This window comes from Pogoniulus pusillus, chromosome 13 (genome assembly GCF_015220805.1).
Source record: "Pogoniulus pusillus isolate bPogPus1 chromosome 13, bPogPus1.pri, whole genome shotgun sequence".
Classification (NCBI taxonomy): domain Eukaryota; kingdom Metazoa; phylum Chordata; class Aves; order Piciformes; family Lybiidae; genus Pogoniulus; species Pogoniulus pusillus.
In genome coordinates this window covers 19,655,547-19,662,126 of record NC_087276.1, presented here as the reverse complement: position 1 = coordinate 19,662,126, position 6,580 = coordinate 19,655,547, and the positions used below count along the sequence as shown (strand labels likewise).

At 57.1% G+C, this 6,580-nt stretch overlaps 1 protein-coding gene across 1 annotated transcript in view; it reads right to left on the bottom strand.

The window, feature by feature from the left end:
• FAM234A (family with sequence similarity 234 member A) overlaps positions 1–6,580 on the bottom strand; it is a 274,257-nt gene that overhangs the window by 21,179 nt on the left and 246,498 nt on the right. The gene's annotated exons all lie outside the window — the stretch shown is intronic.

The following is a 6,580-nucleotide window of genomic DNA, read 5'->3' as shown; positions in this document are numbered from 1 at the left end:
GTGCTCCGTTGTTTGGGAACAAAAGGGATTTTCAATGGCCTCCTCTCACTCTGTCCTCAGTGGAACACAGGATGGTGTTTGAACAGCCCATCCAAGTGAAGCTGGAATGAACAGGTTAGATGGGGAGCACCAGGACTTATCCTGCTCCTCACCCTTGCCCTGCCAGGGTGATTGCCCTGCCCTCACTACTCAATACCCTGGAGAACAATGTCTGGTCCCAGCACCAGCAGCTCCAGGGCTGAAAGTAGAGCAGGCTGCGTTTGCCAAACGTCAGCTGCGGGGCCGGATGACCTTGAGCTTGGCTTTCTGTTGTCTCTCCCACTTGCTTCAGGAGAAAGTTTATTTCATAAGCAAACACCTCTTGCTAAAAATACAGCTGAGGAACCCCACAGGAAGCTCCTCTGTCCCTGGGCATTGTGCTGGAGCAGGGTGTTGGGCTGACCTGGTGCACCCCTGACAGCAGCTAAATACAGCTGAGAAACTGGGAGCACTGGGCACAGCAGCCCCCAAACTGGCACCAGCTATCTCATCTCAGTGCCTGCAAAATACCAGCAGGGGCTGACTTCAGTTGGTAAAGGAGGAATATTTGAACGGTGGGTACCAAGACAGCTGCCAGAGTTTCTGGGCTGGTTTGTGGGGCTGTGTGTGAGGGAGCAGAGTTACCTGTCCCAGAGCCCAGTGTGGGAACCCAAGGACAGCTCTGCAGGGAGGAAATCACCCCCAAATTACAGCCCTATTAGCAGGACCAAGGTCAGGTCACTGGAACAAACAGCTGGCTGGTCCATATCTAGTTCTGCACTGCTTCTGATCCTTCCACGTGGTGGTGGGAAGAGGGGGATGGTCCTAGGGGTATCCAGCCTAGCACAGCCATGGTGACCACAGTCACACCCATGGGCACTCCGTGTGCTCAGGGCTTTCATGAGGGTTTGGGTAGGTTCCTTGGGGCTCCAGAATCAGGAATAAGGCCAAGGCTTTGCTGACCTGTGTCACCTGCCTGACCTCTGCTCACATCCCTGCCGGGCAGTCTCCCAGTGCCGGTGTGGCACAGCATGGCCATCTGCCCTGCCCACAGCTGTCATCCACTAATTAGACTGTCATTAGCAGAAGGTGGGAGTTCTAGGTGCTAAGCACTTGGTCACGTTTGCCGGCTGGCTCCCATCTAGAAATCTCGGGGCTCATGCAGCTGTGCCATGAGGGAGGAAGGTGCCCATCCCCATCTCTGTGGACACAGTTTCTCTTCTGCCCTGCCCGGGCACACAGGGCAGTCCTCTTGCCATGCAGGGTGCAAGCAGGTAGGTTCAGCACATGAATTGCTCAGTTTATAGAGTGACTCTCAGGGACACTCTGTTCCTAAACAGAATGCTTTGGTTGTGACCCAGTAAAATCAGCTGGGTGACAGCACCTTGCCAGCCAACCCGCGCCTGGAGCCGCTGTGGATGGAACCCTTCTGCCTGACCTCTGTTTGCGTTACAAAGATCAGGCTGTAAAACCCAGACTGGTTTGGTTTTACAAGCAGCAGCAGGGGGGAGGGAAGCGCCCCCCCAGGCTGCTTCCTGGCATGGTGTGGGTGTCTGGTGGCCATGATCTAGGCAGGCAGGAGAGAGGCTTGGTGGGCTGCGTGGCCAGTAGGTAGGCACCACCCAGCTGTTCAATGCTGATTGCTACTCGCGTGGAATGAGAGGGAGAGGGCAAAACCCAGCTAAGGTGCAGCTCCTCCAGCCTGACCATCCCTGGTGCTGACCATGGAACTGTGACTTGTCCCACCGAGGCCATGCTTCCCAGGGTGGATGGCACTGAGCAGCTCTCCGCACAGGGCCGTGTCAGGCTGCGTGCTCCATCAGTGGTTCGTCATTTCCTCATCAACTAACTGGTGTGCCAGGTAATTAGCTGCACTCATTTGCTTTCCTGCCATAGAAGTTTCCTGAAAGAAAAAAACCTGCCTATCATGACTCCAGCATCCAGCCATGAGGTGGCTGCGGGTGGGGACAGTCCCTGGGGGTGCCACGCTGCTGTGGCACAGGCTGGGGAACGCCAGTACGGCGCTGGTGGGGATGAAACATCATAAAGATCCACCTGGGCTGGCGTTTTATGGTCCTCTCCCATGTTCTGAGGGACATGTGCACTATTTGGTGACCAATGAGTTTACAAGAAGAATATGCAGAGGGTGGCTGCCTGCCCTGATCAGCTGGGGAACAGCCTGTCCCGGTCAGGATTCGTTGTGTAAACTTGGGTGAGAAGGTCTTAAAACCCCAGCAAGGAAGGTGCTGCTGAAAGAGGCGTTGTGAAAACAGGGTGATTCACCTGGCCACCACCTGCGTGCAGCCACGCTCCGTGGTGATGCCATCTCCACGGACACCGCAGCATGTCCTAAAGCTGAAAGGATCTGGTGAACACACAGGGAATCCCTCTCCAGAACCACACGTGGACAAAGTGCCTGAATGGAAGGGGACAGGAGTCCCGCAGTGTGCTGGGTGGGGCTGGGCTTGTGTCTGCAGACCCTGGGGGATGCTGTTCTGGGCAGGGTCTACCCAGCATGGCACTGTTGCATGTCACTTGGCCCCACAGAGGCTTCACTGGTCGCTATCACTGATTCACAGGCTGCATTTGGTTGGAAGGGACCCTCAAAGCTCATCTTGTCTAACCGTCCTGCAGGGACACCTCCAACTAGAGCAGGCTGCCCAGGGACACATCAAGTCTGATCTTGAATGTCTCCAGGCATGAGGCCTCAACCACATCCCTGGGCAACCTGTTCCAGTATTTCACCATGCTCGTTGTGCAGAGCTTCCTCCTGGTGTCCAACCGCAATCTCCCCTGCTCCAGTTTCAAACCATTGCCCTCCTCCTATCCCCACAGGCCCTTCTAAATAGTCCCTCCCTCACCTGCCTGTAGGTCCCCTTCAGATATTGAAATGCAGCTCTAAGATGTGTCCCTGGAGCCTTTTCCTCTCCAGGCTGAACAGACGCAACTTTCCCAGCCTTTCCCCACAGCAGGGGTGTTCCAGTCCTCGGATCACCATTCCACTGCTCTACAGAATGCTGAGGAGACTGCCAGGGTGAAAATGGCCGTCTGGGGCAGCACATGGAGAGCTGAGCAGGCCTGGCAGCCCATCTCCATGCCCAGAGGCTCGAATCCCAGTGGGGGTGCAGATCCCACCCAGCTCCTTCTGGGAGGAAGCCAAGGCAGGGGCATAAGACTGACAAGAGTGACAAGATGGTGTGGAAGTGTCACAGGGAAGTGCCCGAGCAGGGCTGATGATGCACGGGAGGACACCACACCAGGAACATGCTGTCTGTGGCCCCGGGGGCAGGTGCAGTTCCCTGGTTACACCTCGGGCTGTGCTGCAATCAGGCCGGGCAGCAGCAGGGCTGCAGGGTCAGCACCCCGAGCCTGCTACAGCTCCTGCCTGACCCCAGAGCAGCACGGCTGGGGCTGCTGGAACTTGCTGTGGCCATGACATTCCACCTGTGCCCATGCTGTTCTGCCCTGTGCCACAGGGATGGCTGGAGGAACCTCTGCCCACAGCCACTACCACCGCCAGTGCCCCAAATATTACCACTACAACCACCTTCTCTGCCACCCCCAGCTCCCTGGGTCCAGAACATCCTGAGCTCCCAGTGCTCTGGAGTGGGATGAGTGGGGTGTGTAGGATGTCCCTTCATGTGGTCAGGGGTGGGATGACAGAGCCTTTGTTCTGGGGAGAAGGGGGAAGATAGAGAAAGGGATTTCACACAAAACCCCGAGGGACTGGAGTGCCCTCGCTGCCAGAAAGGCTCCACTCGGGGGTGATGTGGTTGGACAATGGAAGCTGTCACTTCAGAAAGCACTGAGCACCTACTGAGAGCTGCAGACCAGCTCCCGTTGGGGACAAGGGGCCGTGTGGCCGTGGGCTGGCAAATGCATCCCGACACCCAGCAGCCCAGTGAGGAGCAGCTCCAAGTTCCTCCTCCACGGGAGAGAAGGTTCTGGGCTGGCATTGCTCAGCCTGGCCCGGACTTTCTTCCCTCGCTGAGCATCGTTCAGATTCAGCCTGACTCCGGTTGCTCGCGGGACCAGCCCCGCTGGAGTCACCGCAGGAGGCTTCCTTTGGCCAGGACTCTGCACCTCCCAGTCCGTCCTGTTCGCAGGGAGATGCCAGCGTCGGGATTAGCGCTTGGGCCGTGTCACGGCGTGTCACAGCCTGTCACGGCTCACCTCTGGCTCTCACCGAAACTCTCCGGCGCCACGGCAGCTCAGCCCGCTGCTCGGGATGCTCCCGTCCGCAGCTCCGGGAGCTGGGACTGCTGGAAAAGGCTCCCACAAAGCCCTGGGTGCAGGCTGGTGGGGATGGCTCGGAGCCATGGCCAGTCGTGGGGAATCGCTGCAGGGAGCTGCCCACCCTGCCTTCATGGTTCCCTCCGCTGTGGTGCTGCTGAGGCAGGCAGTGGGACCTTCAAGCCAAGGCGGTGAGCTGGCACAATGTCCCAGCCTGCTGGCACCTTCTATGCCACACAGCTGGCCATGATCTGAGGCCTGGCAGCAGCCCTGTGTTGGAGCTCTGCAGCTCGGAGCAAAGGGAGGTCACTGCCAGCATCCAGAGCTCTTCCCGTGGCTTTAGCCATCACCGGGCTACTGGGATCTGGTGGAGAGGTGGCACCAATGTCCCAGACCTCAGAACTTCAGCCAAGCAAGAGGCATGGGTGGGCTCTTGTGGGTATTGTTTGAGTTCTGGCTGGAGAAGACAGCTGCAGAGCTGCCACTGCCCTGCCCGCCCTTTCCTGGGTGTCTGCAGGGGAAAGCTCCCTACGCTGAGCTGCGGAGCCAGCAGGAGCTGAAAGGGTGAAGTGAAACAGGGCACAAGGGGCTCAGACCCTGAAAGGCTTTTCCATAGGCATGTGCTGTAGATGCCTTTCTCCAGCCCAGCCCCATTTACATTAATGAGGCATTTAACTCCCAAACCAGTTCGTGGACCCCTGCAATGTCACAGGCTGTCAGGGGCCCGGGCAGCCTTTAACCCACTCAGTGCTGGGAGCAGCTTTGGGCACCGTCCCTCTTCTCTGAGGGCAGTGAGAGTCACCTCTCTGGGCTGACATCCTGGGTCACGGCACCCCACGGGGCTGGGGACTGCAGTGCCTTGTCCAGCTGGAGCCAGGATGAGGCTGGGCTGTGTCTCAAATGAGTTTTCCAGAGAGGTTGGGAGTTACTGCCTATTGTCACAGCCTGGGCAAGTTTTTCATCCGGGTGCTCCCATTTTTCACTGCATTATCAGGTGGGATTCTGTCTGACAGGGAAACCATCCATCCATCCCTCCTTCCCTCCCTCTCTCTCTCCCTCCATCCCTCCCTTCTGCATTTGGCTGTTCTTGTCTTTGAATCTCTCTTGTGCTGACTGTTTGTGCCAGTCAGGAAAGCATGAGAGTTGGGGTGAGTCTTGTATTCCACCCAGGAAAAGCCTTTGCCCATCAGTTTGGATCCTTAGAAGTTCTTAGGCAGCAAGTCCTGCTGTTGCAACTGGAGTTTGTCTCTGCACAGCTTGTCCTCTCTGGTTTTCATGGCAAGTGTTTGCTTTCCCTGTGGCTTTGGGTATCGTAGCCTCTACCCCGAGCCCTACATGCCATGGGGCCAAAGGGGGTCTGTAGGTTGGGGCCATCATCACCCCTACCCAAGAGTCTGGGCACTGTGACCATCACAGGGTCTGGTAGGGAGGCAGGAACATCCCAGGGCAGGGAGACAAGCTGAAGGCCCCATGCCTGGGGCTGGCCAGGCTCCCCAGCAAGCTCCTGGGATGTTCCCCTGTGTCCCCATGGGAAGAGCCCAGGGTTCCCACCCAGCCCTTGGAGCAGCAGTTGCAGCAGTGAAAGAAGAGATGCCTACTGCTGCCCCACTGGTTTTACTGCCTGTTGTTCCTGTAAACCCCAAGCTGAGTTTCTCAAATGCTTTGAGTTTATGATGTTTAGTGTGTGTCAGACCTGCTTCTCATACCATGCTGGGTAGTTGTCTGTGCCGGAGATGACTCAGGAGTGCAGCAGAGTTCAGTATCTAATGCATGAAGTAATGAAATATGAAGTAATCTCTTTCAGTGATTGGCTTTCTGCCTCCCAAGGATTATTTGTACCAGGAGAAAAGGTGCTGACCCTGCCCTGAGCAGCAAATGCAAAGACACCTGCAGAACACCTCTGTTCCGAATGTTCCAAGTCAGTGCTCGTGGCAAAAGGTACACAGCAGGACCCAGGTCCCAGGGTGTGGACTGCAGAGCCCTGGCAGCACTCTGGTGAGGAAGAAACTGGCTGCAAGACCTGGCCTTGCTCTGAAGGCCACTGTCATTTCCCCCACTGCTGTGGTCAGGACAGTTCACCCCTGTAATGCAAGGGGCAGGTGGCTCTGGTGACCTGTGGCTTGCATGGGCTGCTCTGGTGTCTGCGAGTCTGTTCTGCCACTGGTGCAAGGGGGCAAGTCCTGTGTAACCAGTGTGGTCACTGCTTGGTGCCATGTGTAGGGGTGATGGGAACTCATCTTGGTGCATTCCAGATGGGACTCTGAGGCAGCACAAGCCAAATTCTCCCCACTGCAGCCTCCAAAGACTGTCCAGGAGTGCAGCTGCCCGA